The sequence below is a fragment of the Arachis hypogaea genome, chromosome 19, assembly GCF_003086295.3.
Source record: "Arachis hypogaea cultivar Tifrunner chromosome 19, arahy.Tifrunner.gnm2.J5K5, whole genome shotgun sequence".
NCBI lineage: Eukaryota > Viridiplantae > Streptophyta > Magnoliopsida > Fabales > Fabaceae > Arachis > Arachis hypogaea.
Window position 1 is genome coordinate 79,316,008 of NC_092054.1, and position 16,199 is coordinate 79,332,206.

Below are 16,199 nucleotides of genomic sequence, written 5' to 3' on the forward strand. Positions count from 1 at the left end.
TTTGTTTTCTTTCTGTGCTTTGTTTAAATTTAATAAATTAGCATATGGTTACATTCTAAGTTTGTTGTTGCCCTGCAACAAACTGTTTTCCATCTTCATGGATGATTGCATCAATTTTACATGGAAGTGTCACACTAAGATTCTAAGTTTGGCGTGCCACTTATTTTTCTATGCAATTCATTCAGCAACATCACTTGTCTGCATAATCACAATGCCTCTGCAAATTTATCTTTCTTTTGGTTTAACATTTTAGTTTCCTCTTTGTTTTAGCCATTTCCTTGTTTTAATGCTTTCTTCTATTAACTGTTTTTGTTAATACATCACCAAGAGATCCTTATTCATGACAGATTCTTGGCTTGGTGACTGTATTTAACATATAACAATTTCATTTGCTTAATTATTCAAATAAATTGACATATGATTGCATTCTAAGTTTGGTGTTGTTATGCAACAAAATTTGCTTCCAATCTTTACTAGATACTTGCATTAATTTCAAGTGAAAGTATCACACTAAGTTTGGTGTGCCACTTATCTTTTATGCAATGTATTGTGCTCACCTTCTTAAGTTTGCAATCACAATGTCTCTGTCTCTTGTGCCTTGATTTTTATCTTTAATTTTGCTTGCTTAGAACACATGTACCACTAACATTTCATTGTGTAAGACATTCATGATCCATCTTAGTCCCATAGCCATTGTTCTAATTGTTGCTTGAGGATGAGCAAGCATTATGAGTTTGGCAAGGGAAAGGGAAGAATGGGAGGAAAATGACAACAATAGAGAAGATGAACTACAAGGTTGTAAAGTTCCTTTTCCTCTCATTTATTTCCAGTACTCTAAATTGCATGATTGTCTTTATCTCTCTATTTGCACGTGTGTATGAATAAGCATAGTTTGATTACTGATTTCTAACATGCTGCTGTGACATTATAACTACCAACTTGAGTTTTGTGAATTCAAAGCAGTAAAGTATCATGATCATAAACAAACAAGGCAGTAAAGAAGAACTTAGCATGTGCATACAAGTTTTGGAAAGCTAGTATGATTAATTGTTGCTCAATTGCATTGGATTTTATTTAATTGAAGTTTTCATCTAGTACATTTTGTGAAATCTTTTGAAATCATGAAAACCTTGAAGGAGGTAAATGCAAATAAGGCAAGAAAAGAAAAAGGGAAAGAATGAGAAAGCTGAAGGCTCTGAGTACCAATGACAATATGTTAAGTACTTGTGGTGTTTATGTATCAAGCAAAAAGCTTGAAAATAAAACACTTAGAGTCAAGGTTAGGCTCAAAGTGCAAATGCACTCCTTCAAAGCTCAAGGCTCTGAGCATCAATGATTAGAGAGTCAAGAAAAGAAACAAATGAGCTTAATGAAGTCCTCTAATTAAATGCTTATAGTGCTTATGTATCAAGTGGTAATACTTGAAAACAAAGCGTTAGAGTTGTAGCTTTGTTATTAACTCATGGGGAAAAGCACCCAAAAGGAGAAGCTAATAAGAAAATCAAAAGCTTGTTTCAAGGAAGAAATATAAGAAAAAGATTTCATAAATTGAGCTAGATAGAAGCATCAATCATTTATATTTCTTTTGTGATTGTGGCATACATAGAAAACTAGCTAACCATGAACATTGAGTTGTTATTCTTCTTACCTTGGATTGTCACTTTTTATTGCATGATTCTTTTCTTGCTTGGGGACAAGCAAGATTTAAGTTTGGTATTGTGATGCCAAGGCATCTTAGCCTAGTTTTACTAGTCTTTTTCTTTTGTTTTTAATAGGTTTTATACACTTTCTTGAGTTACAAGTAAGCCATTTGGGTAGAAATTCATGTGTACTTGGATTCAATCAACCATGAGTAAATTGATGCATTTTCATGAGGTTTTGTGCTATAATTGCTTATATGTCAAGGATAAGAAGAAGTCTCATGATTTTAGCGTAACTTTGATGCATTTGTTGATTGATGATAGGTGACCAAAAGGCTTGGAAGAAGGTTGAAGAAAGGGGATGGCAGGAATGGAAATAAAGGCAGAATTGAGAAGATCACGTTTGAGTTTACGTTTGCCTCAAACGTGAACTCAAACGTGGATAACAGCACAGCCACCCTGGAGGAGCTCAACGTTTGCACCAACATTTGCCTCAAACGTGAGGTCAAACGTTGGCTAAGGAATACCCTGGAGGAGGAGCCATGTTTGCACCAACGTTTGCCTCAAACCTGAGGTTAAATGCTGGCTGAAGATTGCCTTGGGGAGGATCACGTTTGAGCTCACGTTTGACCTCAAATGTGAACTCAAACGTGAATGATAGCAACCACCCGTTCTGCATAACGCCATCACATGAAGACGTTTGAGTCAACGTTTGCCTCAAACGTTGACTCAAACGTGAATGATCCCAAATTCCATAGTGCAAACGGATTTCTTCTCAAGACCAAGAGCAATCAACAGAGGCTATCTTCAACCCAATTCCATCAAGGCCAAGGGCCCAAATTCAAGGCATAATGATCATTAGAAGAGAGTGTATAAATAGCTTAGGATTTAAGTTTTGAGGGAGCTTTTCTTTTCAGATTTTTTTATTGGACTTCAGTAGAGAGCTCTCTTTTAATTTTTCCTTTTTGAATTTGAGTTATTGGATTGGGATTGAAGGAATTCTGTTTCATCCTTGATCTAAAACTTCTCTTTGTTCTTCTTCTGCATAATCCTAGTGAATAAAGAATTGAATCTGAGTTTTCATTTACTACTTTCATCTTTCTTTCTTCTGCAAATTGTTTTTTACTGAATCAAGGAAGGGGTTGAGATCTAGACTTGTTTTCTAGTCTCTTTGATCCCCTGAGATCTTCAGCTACATTTTGCAATTAAGCTGAGTTTCATTTCTGTTTTGCTTCTTCAAGTAATTTTACTTTTCTGTTTGAGATTTGCTACAATTTCCTTTTGCTACAAGTTAAAATTCAATTTACATTGAGTTTGCTTTTGATCTTTGGTTCCCATTGCTTTCTGTTCTCATTGTTTTCAATTTACTTTCATGCAATTTAATTATCCTTGTTCCTCTGCACTTTACATTTGATGCTTGCTGTGAGCTTGATTTACATTTCCTGTAACTTTACATTTACTGCAATTTTGCTTCTCTGTTTACATTGCTCCCAATTTACTTTCTTGCAATTTAAGCTTGCTGCAAGAGTTTTGAGTTCTGATCTATTGCTCTCTTTAATTTCCAGCACCCAAGCACCCTTTTACATTTCATGCAATTTACATTTCTTGTCATTTAAGATTCTGTCAATTTACATTTCTTGCTCTTTAAGTTTTTGCTCATTTACTTTCTGCAACTTTTAATTCACTGCCATTTACTTTCTGTTAGCTTGACTAAACTAATCACCCACTAAAGTTGCTTGATCCATCAATCCTCGTGGGATCGACCTCACTCTAAGTGAGTTTTACTACTTGATGTGACCCGGTACACTTGCCGGTGAGTTTTGTGTTGGATTGCTTTCCAGACATCACTCACATGAGTTATTATTACTTGATGCGACCCCGTACATGATGACATGTCACCATGTCATGTTTTTCTATGCTTTTTCATATAAAAAATTGATGATTTGTGATTGAATAATTAATGCTTTTGTGCTTAAATGTTATATTTCTTTGATCTTTTGATTTGATAAATTTTGTAGGAAATAAGAAGAAAAAGAAGCAAAAAGCACAAAATAAGCTAAAAAGGAGAAAAAAAGAGCTTTGGGGCACACTTTGAAGTTGGAGCACACTTTGGAGCCTTAGGCCACGCTTTTAAAAATGTGGCCCATGACCAAATTAAAGGAGATTGGCAATCAGCACTCAAAGCTCAGCTCTTGCCAAGAGCCTAGCTTTGCCGTACAAGAAAAATGAGCTTGGAGGCAAGAAATTTCGCTAAGTTAAAATCTGGGCGTTCACAACATGACCATGCCTCCTTCAAAGGGCCATAACTTGAGCTACAGATGTCCGATTGATTTGATTCTAGTTACGTTGGAAAGATGATATTCAGAGCTTTCTAATGATATATGGAAATCTATATTTGGCACAAAATTGAGGTACGAGGGAAAGGCATCTTTAAGGGCAAAAAAATAAGCAAAAAAATCAGCCAATGCTTCCACCAAGGTTCGAAGCTGGGGCCTCACTCCAAAGCAAAGGAGCACTCACTTGGAGAGCTCAACACTCTCTTGGAGAGCTTTATCGTGCTTCATCAAAAGAAAATGAGGAATGCAGCATGGGAAAAGTGGGGATGCAAGGATTCGAAATGGGGGCTTCACTAAAGATAAGAGGGATGCTATGCTCTTGCCAAGAGCTGAGCGCTACTCCCTTTGTCAAAGCCCAGCATATGCGCAACATTGGCAAGGCAAAGAGCACCAAAGCTCCGCTCTTGCAAGGAACCGAGCCTTCCCCTGGGAGCAACACCCATGGGCTGAAAATTCACTAAAAATTCATTTTAATTCAATTCTTCACAAAATTAAAAAGCTTTATAGTAAAACACTCCAACAGAGACCGAATAGCTTGAAATGAAAAGAAAGCTTAAGTTACATCCATCACATATTTTGGTTTACAACATGCTACTGGTACCAAAACATTATCCTAATCAGAAGGATATCAAACACAGTGGATCTGCTATTCTGCTTACAGGAGAATCTAGCAGTAAAAAGAAAAAATTCGGGAGAATTAATCGCCAAGCATCACCAAGAGAACGAGGTTCATCACTGCCAATAGTAACCAGCAATTTCCACCCCAGTGTCGTCTATAAAGTTGTCATCATCCACGTTCCTAACACCCTCATGATCATCCTATATAATGGAAACGAAATTTTTAAACAGAATCACAATACTAATTTCTGAATTTGTAAACAGACTAAAACAAATCAAACAGTAGTAATAAATAAAAAATAGAAGAAAAATAGAACTAGAGCATGATGAACAGAATCATAAACACAGAAATTGAAATCAGAATCATAAGAACAAATTCCAAATTTTTTTAACCCTCATAAGTCATAAATAGAACCAAACAATTTCAAACAACAAAATAAACAGAACAAGAAAAAAATAACTGAATGAAATCAATGAAACAAATTCGTATGGAAAACCTAAACAAAAAACAAGTAGAACAAAAAAATAATTGCATGAGTTCAATGAAGCAGATTCATACAACAAGAACATAAAAGGAACGAAAAAAAGTGAAATCAATGAAGCAAATTCATTCCTGAGGTTGAGGTTCCATTGGAACTCTGGAAGTGGAGGATGAAGGGGGAGGCAGAGCACCACGGCGTTGACGACCACTCAAAGAGAGAAGATAGAACAGAGATACCGAGAATGAACAACGGGGAGAAAGAGCCTAATAGCGACGTCGGGAGATGGGCTGAGACTGGCAGCGAGTGCCGGATTGGACGGTGACGATGATGGCAGAGACCAGAGAAGAGTGGAGCTGGTGGCGGTGGCTTTGTGGATAGATTGAAAAGTGTGATGAGGAATTAGGGTTTTATTAGATGAATTTTAAAAATATTTGTGGTAAATATAAAAAAATAATAACTATTATTAAACCCCAATATGAGGTACATTTGTAAATTATTTTTTGTGCATATTAGAAAAGCTCAAAAGATTTGAGCTTACTAAAGACAGACCCGGGAAAAGTGGGGATGCAAGGATTCGAAATGGGGGCTTCACTAAAGATAAGAGGGATGCTATGCTCTTGCCAAGAGCTGAGCGCTACTCCCTTTGTCAAAGCCCAGCATATGCGCAACATTGGCAAGGCAAAGAGCACCAAAGCTCCGCTCTTGCAAGGAACCGAGCCTTCCCCTGGGAGCAACACCCATGGGCTGAAAATTCACTAAAAATTCATTTTAATTCAATTCTTCACAAAATTAAAAAGCTTTATAGTAAAACACTCCAACAGAGACCGAATAGCTTGAAATGAAAAGAAAGCTTAAGTTACATCCATCACATATTTTGGTTTACAACATGCTACTGGTACCAAAACATTATCCTAATCAGAAGGATATCAAACACAGTGGATCTGCTATTCTGCTTACAGGAGAATCTAGCAGTAAAAAGAAAAAATTCGGGAGAATTAATCGCCAAGCATCACCAAGAGAACGAGGTTCATCACTGCCAATAGTAACCAGCAATTTCCACCCCAGTGTCGTCTATAAAGTTGTCATCATCCACGTTCCTAACACCCTCATGATCATCCTATATAATGGAAACGAAATTTTTAAACAGAATCACAATACTAATTTCTGAATTTGTAAACAGACTAAAACAAATCAAACAGTAGTAATAAATAAAAAATAGAAGAAAAATAGAACTAGAGCATGATGAACAGAATCATAAACACAGAAATTGAAATCAGAATCATAAGAACAAATTCCAAATTTTTTTAACCCTCATAAGTCATAAATAGAACCAAACAATTTCAAACAACAAAATAAACAGAACAAGAAAAAAATAACTGAATGAAATCAATGAAACAAATTCGTATGGAAAACCTAAACAAAAAACAAGTAGAACAAAAAAATAATTGCATGAGTTCAATGAAGCAGATTCATACAACAAGAACATAAAAGGAACGAAAAAAAGTGAAATCAATGAAGCAAATTCATTCCTGAGGTTGAGGTTCCATTGGAACTCTGGAAGTGGAGGATGAAGGGGGAGGCAGAGCACCACGGCGTTGACGACCACTCAAAGAGAGAAGATAGAACAGAGATACCGAGAATGAACAACGGGGAGAAAGAGCCTAATAGCGACGTCGGGAGATGGGCTGAGACTGGCAGCGAGTGCCGGATTGGACGGTGACGATGATGGCAGAGACCAGAGAAGAGTGGAGCTGGTGGCGGTGGCTTTGTGGATAGATTGAAAAGTGTGATGAGGAATTAGGGTTTTATTAGATGAATTTTAAAAATATTTGTGGTAAATATAAAAAAATAATAACTATTATTAAACCCCAATATGAGGTACATTTGTAAATTATTTTTTGTGCATATTAGAAAAGCTCAAAAGATTTGAGCTTACTAAAGACAGACCCGGGAAAAGTGGGGATGCAAGGATTCGAAATGGGGGCTTCACTAAAGATAAGAGGGATGCTATGCTCTTGCCAAGAGCTGAGCGCTACTCCCTTTGTCAAAGCCCAGCATATGCGCAACATTGGCAAGGCAAAGAGCACCAAAGCTCCGCTCTTGCAAGGAACCGAGCCTTCCCTTGGGAGCAACACCCATGGGCTGAAAATTCACTAAAAATTCATTTTAATTCAATTCTTCACAAAATTAAAAAGCTTTATAGTAAAACACTCCAACAGAGACCGAATAGCTTGAAATGAAAAGAAAGCTTAAGTTACATCCATCACATATTTTGGTTTACAACATGCTACTGGTACCAAAACATTATCCTAATCAGAAGGATATCAAACACAGTGGATCTGCTATTCTGCTTACAGGAGAATCTAGCAGTAAAAAGAAAAAATTCGGGAGAATTAATCGCCAAGCATCACCAAGAGAACGAGGTTCATCACTGCCAATAGTAACCAGCAATTTCCACCCCAGTGTCGTCTATAAAGTTGTCATCATCCACGTTCCTAACACCCTCATGATCATCCTATATAATGGAAACGAAATTTTTAAACAGAATCACAATACTAATTTCTGAATTTGTAAACAGACTAAAACAAATCAAACAGTAGTAATAAATAAAAAATAGAAGAAAAATAGAACTAGAGCATGATGAACAGAATCATAAACACAGAAATTGAAATCATAATCATAAGAACAAATTCCAAATTTTTTTAACCCTCATAAGTCATAAATAGAACCAAACAATTTCAAACAACAAAATAAACAGAACAAGAAAAAAATAACTGAATGAAATCAATGAAACAAATTCGTATGGAAAACCTAAACAAAAAACAAGTAGAACAAAAAAATAATTGCATGAGTTCAATGAAGCAGATTCATACAACAAGAACATAAAAGGAACGAAAAAAAGTGAAATCAATGAAGCAAATTCATTCCTGAGGCTGAGGTTCCATTGGAACTCTGGAAGTGGAGGATGAAGGGGGAGGCAGAGCACCACGGCGTTGACGACCACTCAAAGAGAGAAGATAGAACAGAGATACCGAGAATGAACAACGGGGAGAAAGAGCCTAATAACGACGTCGGGAGATGGGCTGAGACTGGCAGCGAGTGCCGGATTGGACGGTGACGATGATGGCAGAGACCAGAGAAGAGTGGAGCTGGTGGCGGTGGCTTTGTGGATAGATTGAAAAGTGTGATGAGGAATTAGGGTTTTATTAGATGAATTTTAAAAATATTTGTGGTAAATATAAAAAAATAATAACTATTATTAAACCCCAATATGAGGTACATTTGTAAATTATTTTTTGTGCATATTAGAAAAGCTCAAAAGATTTGAGCTTACTAAAGACAGACCCGGGAAAAGTGGGGATGCAAGGATTCGAAATGGGGGCTTCACTAAAGATAAGAGGGATGCTATGCTCTTGCCAAGAGCTGAGCGCTACTCCCCTTGTCAAAGCCCAGCATATGCGCAACATTGGCAAGGCAAAGAGCACCAAAGCTCCGCTCTTGCAAGGAACCGAGCCTTCCCTTGGGAGCAACACTCATGGGCTGAAAATTCACTAAGAATTCATTTTAATTCAATTCTTCACAAAATTAAAAAGCCCAATCAACATGACTCAAAGGCACACAGAGAAGCTAGATTAGGAATTTTATTTTGTGAATTTATTTTTAATTTCATTTCTCATTTTCATTTTTGTAAAAGCCTATATAAAGGCATTAGTTTCATTTCATGAAGAGGCTAGCACTACTAGAGAGCAGTGGTAGTAGGAGCTCTCTTTTAATTTTCTTCTTTGAATTTGGGATTGGGGAATTGGGAAGGAGAATTGATCTCTCTTCTTCCTTGTTCTTACTTCTGCACTCTCTACTCTTTGTTTTAAATCTTGGATTGAAAATTGAAGGAATTCTGTTTCATTCTTGATCTGAGATCTCTCTTGTTATTTTCTGCATAATTTCAAAGAATTGTGGTTTGGATCCAAGTTTTCTCTACTGTTTTCATCTTTTATTTCTACTGTAATTTGTTCTTCTGCTTCTTTTGCAATTGTTCTTTATTGGATCAAGGAAGGAATTGAGATCTAGACTTGTTCTCTAGTCTCATCCAACCCCTGAGATCTTCAACTTTCCTTTAGCTATTGCAATTGAGCTGCATTTTACTTTCTGTTTGGTTCATCAATTCAGTTTACATTAAGCTTGCTGCAAATCTTATTTATATTTCCTGCACAATTTTAAATTCCTCTGCAATTGTTCTAAAATCCTGATTCACTGCAATTTTGCTTCTCTGTTTACATTGCTCTCAATTTACTTTCCTGCAATTTAAACTTTCTGCAAGAGTTCTAAGCTTTGATCTATTGCTTTCTTTAATTTCCAGCACCCAACCCCCCTTTACATTTGATGCAATTTACATTTCTTGTCATTTAAGATTCTTGCAATTTACATTTCTTGCTCTTTAAGTTTCTATCCAATTTACTTCTACACTTTATAATTCCTGCAAATTTACTTTTTGTTGGCTACATTTCATCCAATTTCACTTCAATGTTAGCTTGACTAAACTAATCATCCACTAAAGTTTCTTGATCCATCAATCCCTGTGGGATCGACCTCACTCTAAGTGAGTTTTACTACTTGATACGACCCAGTACACTTGCCGATAAGTTTTAGGTGTTGGAAATCTGTTTTCAACCCATCAAGTTTTTGGCGCCGTTGCCGGGGATTGATTAGATCAACAATGATTAAGTGGGTGAGAAGTCTAGATCAAGCATTTTCTTTATTTTTGCTTTCTGTTTTAAGTTGAAAACAAGGTGTTTGAGCTATTGCCTCACTAAGAAATTCTTTCTCTGTGACATGAATTTCAATTTTCATTGATGTTGCATTTTACAAAATACAAATGGAGTTCAACTCATCTTATGGTCAAACAAAATTTTATGGGATATTACCCACCATCATCAATCTCTAATGGTGGCTGGGAATATCACCAAGAAAATACAAATTCTAAGCACTCCAATCCATGGAGATTTGCTTCAGAGACACAAGATGAGCAAGAAAACCATATGGGATATTTCCCTCCACCACAAAATGATGCAAGTCATTATTCTAATGGTGGCTGGGAAGGGAATTCTAATGCTCCATATGATATTCATCCAAGGGTATCATCACTTGACCATGCTTCAACAGAAAGCCGCTTTCAAAACTTACCCCTCACATAAACTTCCATGAACCCAAGGCTCTCAAAGCTTGAGTCCATGCTCAAAAGATATGAGGAGGAGACAACGAAAGTTTGGAAAGAACAAGAGAACTCCCTCAAAAACATGGAAGTGCAGGTAGCTCAATTGTTGAGCGCAATGAAGAAGGAGGAAAAACAAGAGGAATAGGCTACTGAGTCAAGTGAATTTTTAGTGAAGAAGAAAGAGGTGGTGGAAATATTTGAACCTAAAACTGCACTTGAGATGACAAGAGAACATGAACACTCACAACATCCTCAAACCCCCCTGGACCAAAAAGCCTCAACAATTGAATCTGAGATTAAAAGATATGAAGAGGAGATGAAGAAATGTTAGGAAGATCAACAAACCTCCTCCATGAAAAAGCTATTAAGTCAAATGTTGAGTGCAAGGGAGGAAGTGGAAGAGCAAGAAAGTGAGAAAGACAACCAAAGAATTTCAAACTCAAGTGAAGCAGAGAAGTACATAGAGGAAAAGATCATGGAACCACCAATTCAAAAGGCTCTGGATGAATACAAAACTTCAATAATCACACAGCAACCAAGTCTTGAATCCAAAGAAGTGAAGGCAACTAGCAAGAGTGATGACAAGTCATCTTAGCCTAGTTTCACTAGCCTTTTTCTTTGTTTTTATTAGGTTTTATGCACTTTCTTGAATTATAAGTAAGTAATTTGGAATGAAAATGCATGACTTCTCTAAATCAAACAACCACCATGTAATTGATGCTAAATCATGAGGTTTAAGCTAAATTTAATTGGTTTTTAATGATTTATAAACCTTATGAATTGGGTGATACTTTGATTGGTTGTTTTGATTAATTGTAGGTGAAGTAAAGAAGAAAAGAAGAAAGCGTGGCCTAAGACGTGTGGCTCAAGGAAGAAAAAGTGTGGCCAAGAAAGGAGGAAGTGTGGCGCAACAAACCATGAAGCTCACTCCAAGAGCACCAAGCTCACTAAGTGAGCGCTACACTTACCCCCAGGAGACCAAGGCACAAAGCTTAGCTCACTTTGTGAGCTGAGCACAACATGAGGCCAAGAAACAAGGAAAGAAGAAACCAAGCTCAGCTCACAAAGTGAGCATTATCGAGAGCACCAAAGAAATAATTCAAGGAAAATAAGTTGCAAATGCATGCTCCAAGGCTTGAACTCATGACCAAGGGGGATGGGGGAGGCGCTATCCACAAGGAAAAATAAGCTAAAAATGGCCAAATACAGTCCCCAAGGTTCGAACCCCACACCTTGAGGAAGCAAGGAAGCAAGGCAACCAAAGAAAAGGGGCAGCGCATGCTTCCCATGGGTTTCGAACCAAGGACCTTTCCTTGGATGTCCCAAGGCTCAGCTCACTTGGAGAGCTGAGCGCTACTTCTTGGTGCATGAGGCACATCTTGACACGGCCAGGGATGGGAAGCGCAACAAATTTGACACGGCCAGGGAGGAGTGGAGCGCACATGACACGGTCCAAGGGCAAGGTGCAACAATTGGCACCAAGGCACCAATGCTCAGCTCACAAAGTGAGCTGAGTTTTCCCCTGATGCATCCCAAGCAACAGCACGCTACCAAGACCTCCCCACACTAAGTCACAAAGCTCAGCTCACTTTGTGAGCTGAGCATCCCCCTAGAAGCAAATTTCTTCATGGGCTGAAATTCAATTAAAAATCCAACTTAATTCATTTCTTCACCAAATCAAAAGTCCATCCAAATTCCAATATCCAAGAATAGAAAGTGTATAAATAGGAGTTAGTTTGATGTAATTAGGACCTTTAGACTTTACTTTGAATTTTCCTTTTTAGCTTTCCTTTGAATTTTGAGCTTTTTGTTTTTGAATTCAAATTTCAGAGAATTGGGAAGGAGAATTGATCTCTCTTCTTCTTGGTTCTTGCTTGAGCACTCTTTACCTTTCTTGCTTTGGATCTTGGGTAGAGAATTGAAGAACTTCTGTTTCAATCTCACCTTGATATCTTGTTTAATTTTCTGCATAATTGAATTCAAATTTCCATTTACTGCTTCATCTTCTACTCTCTCTGCAATTTACTTTCCTTTGTTTCTTTTGCAATTGTTCTTGTTAGATCAAGGAAGGATTTGAGATCTAGACTTGTTATCTAGTCTCTTCCACTCCTGAGATCTTCAACCTCTTTTATATTGCTGCAAATTAAGCACTGCCTTTCTGTCTTTACAATTCTCAAAGCATTTTTACTCTTCTGTTTGAGATCCATTCCAATTCAATTCATCTTTTGCTTTGCTGCTTGATGCAATTTAATTCTGCTTGTTTAAATTCTGCAATCCCAATTCCCAAATCCTTTTATGATTCAAGCAATTTACATTTCTTGCACTTTAAGCTTCAGTTATTTACATTTCTTGCAATCTAAGTTTCTGTAATTTACCTTACTTGTTCTTTAAGATTCAGCACATTTACTTTCCTGCTCTTTCCTTTACTGCAATTTCCCCTCTTCCCTTTTACTTTTCATGCAATTTAGTTTCTGCAAATTACAAATCACTCAACCAAATCTTGATTTGCTTGACTAAATCAACCACTAAACTAAAATTGCTCAATCCTTCAATCCCTGTGGGATCGGCCTCACTTATGTGAGTTATTATTACTTGATGCGACCCGGTACACTTGCCGGTGAGTTTTGTGTTGGATCGTTTTCCACACTATCAAGTTTTTGGCGCCGTTACCGGGGATTGATTAGATTGACAATGATTAAGTGAAGGGAGATCTAGATCAAGCACTTTTTATTTTTCTATTTCTTTAACTTTTAACTAACACATTAACTGTTTGAATTTTTGCTTAAGCTAACTCAAACTTCATTCTAGCAATAGAGTGAAGTGTCACTGGTTCTGTGTGTTTCTTATGTCTTGTTTGTATGTCAGGGACAAGGAGAACTATACCTAACTTTTGTGAAGAAGACGAAAGAACTCTTAGAAGGTTAAGAAGAGCTAAAAGAGGGAAAAATATTGTTGGAGAAGAGGATTCAGAAGAAGAATTCCAAGACATGGAGGAACATTCAACAAATCCACCAAATCCACCAGGTGGAGTAGCCACCAACAACAACAATCCACCACAGAGGAGAGTTTTGGCTTCATATACATTTGAAAATCCTAGACATTGTGGGAGTAGTATTCTTACCCCAAATGTTAATGCAAATAACTTTGAACTAAAGCAACAACTCATCACCTTAGTTCAAAACAACTGCTCCTATGGGGCAGGACCACTTGAAGATCCAAATCAATATCTATCCACCTTCTTGAGGATTTGTGACACGGTCAAAACCAATGGAGTGCATCCTGATATCTACAAGTTGCTACTATTTCCATTTTCTCTCAGAGACAAAGCCACTCAATGGTTGGAATCCTTCCCAAGGGACAGCATAGACAATTGGGATGATTTGGTAACCAAGTTCCTTGCCAAGTTCTACCCACCTCAGAGGGTTATTAGATTGAAAAATGAAGTACAAACATTCACACAACAGGATGCTGAGCCTTTGTATGAAGCATGGGAACGATACAAGGCTTTATTCAGGAAATGTCCTCCTGGAATGTTCACTGAGTGGGATAGATTGCAGAATTTTTATGAAGGCTTGACACTGATGTCTCAAGAGGCCTTAGATCATTCAGCTGGAGGTTCTTTGCAACTCATGAAAACTGCAGAGGAAGCTCAAAATCTCATTGATATGGTGGCTAACAACCAGTATTTCTTTGCTCATCAAAGGCAACGCCAACCATCACAAAGGAGAGGAGTAATGGAGTTGGAAGGAGTGGATTCAATCCTAGCTCAAAACAAGATGATGCAGCAGCAAATTCAACAACAATTTGAGCAAATGGCCAAGAGAATTGATAGCCTCCAAGTTGCAGCAGTTAACACTAGCCAACCATCAACCACATGGGGACAAAATGAAGAAACTCGAGAGGAGCAGTAGCAAGAACAAGTCTAGTACATGCACAACCAAAATTCTGGGACAAATGAAGTCTATGGTGATACTTACAATCCTTCATGGAAGAACCACCCAAACCTTAGATGGGAAGACAACCACAATCAAACTCAGCAGCCATGGCAGAGAAACTCAAACCAGAACAACTGGAAAAACACAAACCAAAATAACCAGCAGAATAATAACCAAACCACATACAGAAAACCACAAAATACCTACCCCAATTCTAACCATCATCCATCAAATAACCAAGCCTCAAACCAAAACACTTATCCTCAACCCTCAACACTTCACAATCAACCAATCTCACAAGACTCTCAGAAGATTAACAACTTAGAGCTCTTAATGGAAAAAATGATGAAGCATCAAGAGATGACATTGAGGAACCAGGAAGCCTCCATGAAAAATATGGAAAGGCAAATTGGACAACTCTCCAAGCAAATCACCATTGAAAGGCCATCAAGCTCACTACCTAGTGACACCATCCCTAATCCAAAAGAGGAGTGCAAGGTAATACAACTGAGGAGTGGAAAGATCCTGATGAAAAATGAAGAAGCAATTGAGGAGCCAAAGGAAAGTGATAAGAAACAAGCTGGAGAAGAGAAGGCCAATGATGCGGATGTAACAGTAAGCAAGCAGACCTCAGAGAAGCTCAAAGAAAGGGAAGATCAACCATAAAAATCAAGGAAAGAGAAGGAAGCAATGAGAGAGCCAACTAAGGAACAAAGGCAGGGAGTGAACTTCACACCACCTTTGCCATATCCTCAAAGGTTCAACAAGGAGACCAAGGACCAATACTTTCCAAAATTTCTTGAAGTCTTCAAGAAGTTGGAGATCAATATTCCCTTAGCCAAAGCACTTGAGCAAATGCCCCTGTATGCAAAGTTCTTGAAAGAACTTATCAACAAGAAGAGGAGTTGGCAAGAGAAGGAAACCATACTTCTCACGGAAGAATGCAGTGTTGTGATTCAAGGAGGTATCCCACCAAAGCTCAAAGATCCAGGGAGCTTTGTAGTTTCATGTACCATGGGTAAAATGATCCTAGACAAAGCCCTCTGTGATCTTGGTGCTAGCATCAATTTGATGTCGTTATCCATGATGAGAAAGCTTGCCATAGAAGAACTCAAACCTACCAGGATGTCTTTGGTAATGGCTGACAGATCAATCAAAACACCCAATGGCATTGTGGAAAACTTGTTAGTCAAGGTTGGAGAGTTTATCTTCCCTGCAGATTTTGTAATTCTGGATACAGAGGAAGAAGGAAATAATTCAATCATCCTGGGAAGACCATTTTTAGCCACAGCCCGAGCCATTATTGATGTAGAAAAGGGAGAGATGATTTTCAGGGTACATAATGAGCAAATGGTCATCAATGTCTTCAAATCAATACAACAACCCCCTGAACAAGAGAACTACATGAAGGTGGATATGATAGAAAGTCTGGTGAAGGAAATGCTAGAAGCCACTTGTCATGAGCAACTGGAAGAAGAAGTGGTAGAGATCTCCAGTGAAGACAAGGAAAAAGAAAAGCCAAAACAGGAGTTGAAACCTCTTCTCCCTCAGCTCAAGTATGTGTTCCTGGGAGAAGAAAAGACCCTACCAGTGATCATTAACTCCTCCTTAAATAGGGAAGAAGAAATGAGGCTGGTTGAAGTGTTGAAAGCTCACAAAGCAGCCTTGGGTTGGATAATTGATGATATCAAAGGCATTAGCCCAGCCATTTGTATGCATAAAATTCTGCTGGAGGAAGAATCAAAGCCTGTGGTCCAACCCCAGAGAAGACTCAACCCAACCATGAAGGAGGTAGTTCAAAAAGAAGTTATGAAGTTATGGAATGCTGGAATAATATTTCCAATCTCTGATAGCTCATGGGTGAGCCCGGTTCAAGTTGTACCAAAGAAAGGAGGAATAACGGTCATCACCAATGAGAAGAATGAGTTAATCCCTACTAGAACAGTGACTAGGTGGAGGATGTGTATAGATTACAG

At 37.9% G+C, this 16,199-nt stretch overlaps 1 non-coding gene across 1 annotated transcript; it reads right to left on the reverse strand.

Moving 5' to 3' along the window:
- Window positions 1-13,716: 13,716 nt before the first annotated feature.
- Window positions 13,717-13,820, reverse strand: LOC112780412 (small nucleolar RNA R71). The gene has a single exon (XR_003191252.1). It is a non-coding gene; the product is annotated as a small nucleolar RNA R71 (small nucleolar RNA).
- Between the last annotated feature and the right edge of the window lie 2,379 nt (window positions 13,821-16,199).